Consider the following 6943-nt stretch of genomic DNA (forward strand, 5'->3'; position numbering starts at 1 on the left):
ACCATGTGTCTAACCTAAAAAGTCAATTAAAGACACCTATAAAGTCAAAGCAGCATTTACAAAGCTTCTAAGAAGCTTCTATAGAAGATATTATGGAATTGATCTATTTTACCTACTTTTATCTAATCATATAGGTAATTATTAGTTTACATGTGTATATCTATGATAATAGATTATAATTTTTTATTTGATAATTAAATTTTAAATGAATAATTTTAAAATATAAAATTTATTATTAAAAATAATAAATTTAAAGTAATAAGCTTATATAGCATACAAATAACTTGATGGTTTAATTGTAATTTATATATATATTTAAAATAATTACTTATAAAGGTGATTAAACTTTTTAAAGATAGTAAAGATGAATTTAAAAGAAAATAATAAAAAAAAATTCCATATATATATATATATATATATATATTATAAAATTAGAAAATTAGAAAAATAAATAAAAGAATAAATAAATAAATATCAAAATATTACATTAAATAAAGAATTGAAATCATCACAACATTGAATATTAAATAAGAAGGTTTTAATTTTAGTAATGTAGAAGTTATAGAATTATGATTTTTTATAAAAAAATATTAATTATATATATATATATATATATATATATACATCACTAAACATCACTTAATCAAACCACCTATCATCATTGGTTACAGATCCAACTATCTTTTTATTGATTAACAACCAATGTAAATCCAACAATGGAATTTTTTTGATAATGATTGGAAAAAATGGATTGGTTTAATAATTTTATATATTAATTTTATATATATATATATATATATATATATATATATAGATATAATACTAATATTTATCTAAAGAATTATTGAGGCTATTTTTCAATTAATATTACTTCTATGCTTAAACCATGTTGAATAATCTTAATATTTATCCAAAAATAGAATAAATAAAAAATAATTCTTTTTTGTAGTAATAATATATATATATATATATATATATATAAATAATTATTTTGAATTAAAAAAATTAAGGAAAATATTTTATTTTTTAAAAATACAGATCTTAATTTTTTTTTTTTATAAAGTATTCACTTTCTCCCTTTTCACCACAATCCTTCTGTAAAGCAAAGAAAGGAAAAAAAATGCACAAAAAAAGAAACATATTATTAGCTAGTTGTCTATAAAGAGGTTACTTGGTATGTAGCAATATCAATTAGGGATGTAGCATTTAAAATATATTATATATATATATTCAATTTTAAATACAAAATATAAAGATTATTAAAAACGATGAAAAGGTTTTTAATTTAAAAAAAACCAATGATTCTACATCCATGGATAATCTTGCTTTAACAAATTGTACGAGAGGATAATGGAGTGGGTCACAAGTACATCACACAATGAGAAGTAAAAATTTACATTCATAAAGTTAGAGCACAAATCACATTTGTGATAAAAATCATATATACACACATACAAGCACACATCAAGTTAGTCAGAAATGAATTGAATCTTTAGTACGTACTTTTTTCTTGTTTAAAATCCAGTTGGAATCCTTCAAAGCTATTGTTCTTACAAGTCTTTCTGAAAAAGCTCCAGCATCTAACTAGATTCATGAAGTTTTACCAGCTTCCTCAGCTTGCTGAGAGTGAGTCTTCACAATAAAAGCTTCAACTAACCTCCTCGAATGCCATTCACACAATAGGGTTTGCAGGATGATGCCTGAAACCGAGCACCCCAGTTCGTCCATCTAAACACTGTTGAGATGCTGGAGCAATAGATATCATTCTAAATGTGCTGTGGATGCCTTCCACTGCAGGTTGACAATGGACATTACCTGTAGTTAGCGTGCAGTGGCAACGTTTCTACAGCTCGTTTTTTTTATTTTTGTTAGCCAATTGAGAATGCTCAGTTAGTGTTCGACAAGATCAACTGCTCCGATTCGATTCGATGCTTTGGGACAGTAAAAAGAGAGCCCAACAATTGGTACCATACGTGAGACTGACCGATGAGCTGGTGCACACATGCACAGGACACACTGGAGAGACTGCACCCATTAGAAGATTGTGTGTTGATCTCACTGCTATTAGCTTGTATTTCGCTTCTCGTACTGACTGTGATGACAATCGAATAACTTGCGTTTTTTTGTCGCAGGCAATAGATCAGAGATGATGCACCCGGTATTTTGGAATACAAGCTAACAGCAGTGAGATACAACACACAATCTTCAAAATGAGCGGATCAGAATTGGGAAGAGTATGAAGCGTTGTGATTTTCGGCACTTAAACCTAGTTTGATCTCAAGTGTGTTCATCCATCCATTGTGCAGACACTTTATTCGTGGATTTCATATCACCTTCTACAGACCTTCAGCTCAGGAAACTAATGATACAGCGCACCTAGAACTTTCTAATCAATATTGTAAGGCTACCATTTCTTGGTTGATGCGTTCAGTTATCATGGATAATGTTTATCAAATCAGTGCAGGAGTATCCTTCTGCACATCGTGACAGTACATGTTAAGTATCAAACAGTGCTAATATTACCCATTTTGGCCTCTTATCAACAATCAAGTTTCAGAATATTTGAACTGTTGCTTGCATTATAGACACTATAGGATCTTTCGTACTGATCCGCAGGGTCTGGTACAGACTCTGATGTGGAGATAATCAGAGTTCTAGCTGTCCATCCAAGTGTACCTCCATGTTACTACACAAGATGCGCACTTTTACACAGCAACGGGATACTGATGTCATGGGTATCTTCTGTGGAGACATGCCAGGGGGCAAAACGAGAAACAAAAACGAAAACGATAATTAAAGAAAATTATTTTAGGATAGAGACACGGTCCATTCTATTTTTAAAGAACACAACGTGGAGAAGTTAACACATTATATGTGATATTTGAATCATGAAACAAATCTCGCTGCTTGGACTGATACCTTCTAGTGTAGCATTTTTCCCCTATTTTCTCTAAACGTTAACTCTAAGATATGAAGAGTACAAGTCAGAGTATGTAAAACTATCTTCGATCTAAAAATCAGATGCTTTTCATGTGTAAGGATTCAAGGATATGAAAAGTCATGTGAAATTTCTTCTAAATTATCCAACTAGCAGCGACATCTCATCTTCAAACGATCTATTCGCTAATGATTGGGTTTTAATTCTCTGTTTGCGTTGAGCTGCAGTATGCTCTTGCTCACAGTTCCCGAACTTATAGCCTTAGAAGTTTAAGTTGCATGGCGCATGCCACTGGTAGCATGACAACCGCAGTGATGAATACCAGACACAGAAACTCAGATCTTAAGCTGAAACTATCCACAGATCCTACGAATCATATTCTAATGCACAAACATGAAGATCATGGAACTAGAGTTTTGAACAGTACCTCAAAACACAGGGATGATGACGAGGGGTGCATGTAAATCTGGGAAGACGTACGGTCTGTCTGACTCCCTGCATGGCAGCTATGTACCCTGGCAATAGTTTTGTCAAGCTTCGCAGATGGCATACAAGGAGCCAGGCAGGTCCAATATTCCCCATTGATTTCATGAGTTGCTGAACGGTCAGTCATTTTGTTTAATTCTTAGTTGCAATATATCCCAGCCGATAATTCATGCCTGCGAACATCGACCATCCACAATGAAGAAACGACCGCATTATAAAGGTGTTAGAATTCAACAAAGAAGGAATAAGGTTCGTCGCACATGCTACATTGTGAATTTGCAGTTGACTCTAACCAGAGATAGGCAAAAAGGAAACACATTTTGAGCTGCAGCATACACTTGCTAACAGTTCACCGTAAGCATACATGTAAGGAAGAGATTTAAAGTTGTCATGTCGTACTGCGTTTAGAGAGTCCAACATTTTTATCAAATGCAAGAAACTTCCGCATGATTACATGCACAGCAAAGGAAAACAAAAAGACAAGGATAAAACCCTTCAATTTTCTCATCAGGCGAACTTCCACTGTCAAGTCAAGTCATGCCCTCATGCCCTAGAAGGCCCAAAAGTTCAACATGAAATCATTACCAAACAGAATTGAGCAACATAGACTGTTCGTAATGCGGCATGCGATTGTTTGAATTCAACGTCTGCAGCATTCTTTCGTTTCTGCCTAACCTTGAGGAGGTTTCTGCTGGTTTATCGGAAAGACACGATGCATCTCAAGTTCGTCCATCTAAAATCAGCTTAAAAATAGACACAAGACCGAGGCATCTCAACCATCACTTTACGACACCACATGAAGGTTTCAAGAATAGTGATACTGGGACGGACCTTGCAATTCTGTCTTTTTAGCTTAAGCATTTCGTGAATAACCTTGTAGATTTCAACGGCATGATCAGACTTCGAGCAAAGATGACCTACATGCTTCCTAACTCTTCGTCGTAGCACCTCACCTTTATGCCCTCGGAGATGAAAAAAACGTCAGTGACCATTTTCCTCATGTCGTACGTTCTCGAAACCCCCAACCTGGTCCGGAGTAGCGGAGACGTTGGTCCAGATAGGTTCGACCAGATCAGACATACCAGTCCACAAGCTGACTTCGTCCGGAGAGGGGATTATGCCCTCGAAACCCCCAAAAATACCTGAGTCGCACTGTATGTTTTCCGTAATACAAGTGATACAACACCCGACGCCGCAAGTCAGTGTAGAAAGTGAATGATGGCTTTGAAGATTTACACTTAATCTGCCCCAATAGTGCAAAAAGTCAGTGAAACCAAGTTGTAAAAGACTCAATTAACGATACAGGATCGGAAACGGATCTATGATTCGGAGCGTGGAGAGGAACCCTTTCAAACAAACCTAGGGTTGGGTATACTCACGAGACTTGTGAGCATCAAATTGGTTTTATGAAGCGATTCAGGAGTAGTTAGACAAAACAAGCACTCAACACCACTACGAGATAGTCCATCAGTCTATAACCGTAGATGAGTCAAGATCGTGCAACGAACGAAATTGTGCTGCAAAACCGAGCTAAACCCTGACACACAGTGCCTCTCACAAACGGTTTCCAATCGAGCTCTGAAGCCACAGCTCAACGTCATGCACAGAGCAGACACGATTCATGGCCATCTCAACTCCATCTTGCGATCACACCAACCAGCGTGAGCAACGGCCCACACTGCACTTTGGGTTGTGAACGCCAGACAGTCGGATCTTTGCGTGAGTAATATACCTTGCACTAATTTGGATTAACACACTCAAGAATGGAAACGAAATTATCAGCCACGTGTACTCCGAGACAACATTAGTGACAAATCACCTGCTACTTTAAGACCAGAAACTTCACTCCACTTCACATAACTCAACTCCACTTCAAAACCATTTCTGCAGCACGCATACCACCAGCACGTGGACATCGAAGACGGCGACAAAGCTTTCGGCCTGAACAAAGGTGAAAGGAATACCAGGACGTAGAGAGTGGAGTAACTGAAACACTACTCCCGCAGTCCTCCATCAGAAACCACGGAGCCTGCTTGAGAGTGAGAAGAGGGTGGAGGTATCCCAACCAGGGACTGATCCTGCACAAAGAGAGAGAGGAACTGGGTACCGATATCGAAGCAATTAAGAAACGAGGATTGCAAGCTATTATAAGTATAAGCTGCAGCATCAATGCCCCACGCAGCTATGTGCACGTTTTCGTCCTTACAAAGGGGGTGAAAACCTCTGGTTATGCTGCCGCCCAACTCCAGAAGTGTACGAAGCTGTGACCTTGCTGGGAGAACACTGCTGCCCAGATTGGATATGGCAGCTACTCCTTCGGATCTCTGGCTCTCACTCCCTGCAACTCCACCTTCGTTACCCTTTGCAACCCACCAATTCTTTTTAATTCTATCTCTCCATCGATCCCCACTCTTTGATTCCTTCTCTGATTGCCTGGGCTTGCAGGTGAATGCCGCTTTTTCTACACGGTGAGGAAATTGTTTTGTTTTCCATCATCACTGTCTTGCTTTCTTCTCACTCATCGAAGCTGTGGGTGATAATCGCCATGTTTTGTTTTGTTTTGTTTTTTGTTTTGTGTTATTGTTTTGATTTTTGATTAATGATTTGTGCGTGTGAGGAGACGACTGCTATGATCCACTCACTCATGGCAAGGCCACGAGGCAAAAATGATAGAAAACGACTCATTTATTGGTTTTTGTGATGGTTAAATGGAGAAGGATGCACTTCTTTTTGCGAAGATTCATTCTTAACCATGCCAAAATCATTGTAACGCTCATCTTGTTGATTCTGAAAGTGTTGAGGATTGGTTGTTTAACGTTTTGGACGCTCTTTTCGGACTATCAGATGCTGGCTCTTACGCTGCTGATTTGTTGTAGACGAGTGTATTTTTCTCTCCAAAGTATTGGATGGTCGTTTCAATTCCATGGAAATGAAATAATATAATCAAATGTGTAAATAGTTACAAACATAATACTTTGAAAATTATCTTGTTGTGAAGAAAGGTGACGAAAGGTTTTTATTATTATTATTATTATTATATATATGCAGGGGATGGGAAGAGAATTGGTGAGTTGGATGGACACATGAATCTAATTTCCGTCACCAAATTATGCATGTAATTTATAGAAATGTATATATAATTTTTATTTTTGTATTTAATTTTCTTGTAAATGTGATCAAGAGCAGAAAACGACAACTTAGATATATATATATATATATATATATATATATAGATATATAAATATATTCAATCTTTCAGGATAATAGTTAGATCTTTATGAATTTGTGGTCTGAATTTTTCTTTGCAACGCAGTATATCTTGTAAAAGATTTTCTCACCCAATTTTTGTGCTATCTATTTTCAAATAAAAAGAATCAAAATAATGTGGTATGATGGACATGAAAAGTTGTTAAAGCAATAGTTCAGCCACAATACTGCTTCCTCAAAATCAAGATTCACCACAAATTTTTTTTTATTCATAGATGCTACAGAAAAGAAATTATATAAATGCTGCTATTT

At 36.1% G+C, this 6943-nt stretch overlaps 1 long non-coding RNA gene across 21 annotated transcripts; it reads right to left on the reverse strand.

The window, feature by feature from the left end:
- Positions 1–2225: 2225 nt before the first annotated feature.
- LOC149987406 (uncharacterized) lies at positions 2226–6560 on the reverse strand. 21 transcript variants are annotated; one of them, XR_016498633.1, is made up of 5 exons: positions 5389–6485; positions 4378–4667; positions 3789–3863; positions 3366–3597; positions 2552–2742 (listed from the first exon to the last, which is right to left on the reverse strand). It is a non-coding gene; the product is annotated as an uncharacterized LOC149987406 (long non-coding RNA). The 21 variants fall into 21 exon arrangements; XR_016498634.1 differs by having other exon boundaries at positions 3824–3863; positions 5389–6484; XR_016498627.1 differs by lacking the exon at positions 3789–3863 and having other exon boundaries at positions 5389–5502; positions 5631–6448.
- Between the last annotated feature and the right edge of the window lie 383 nt (positions 6561–6943).

The sequence above is a fragment of the Physcomitrium patens genome, chromosome 19, assembly GCF_059467195.1.
Source record: "Physcomitrium patens ecotype Gransden chromosome 19, ASM5946719v1, whole genome shotgun sequence".
Lineage (NCBI taxonomy): Eukaryota > Viridiplantae > Streptophyta > Bryopsida > Funariales > Funariaceae > Physcomitrium > Physcomitrium patens.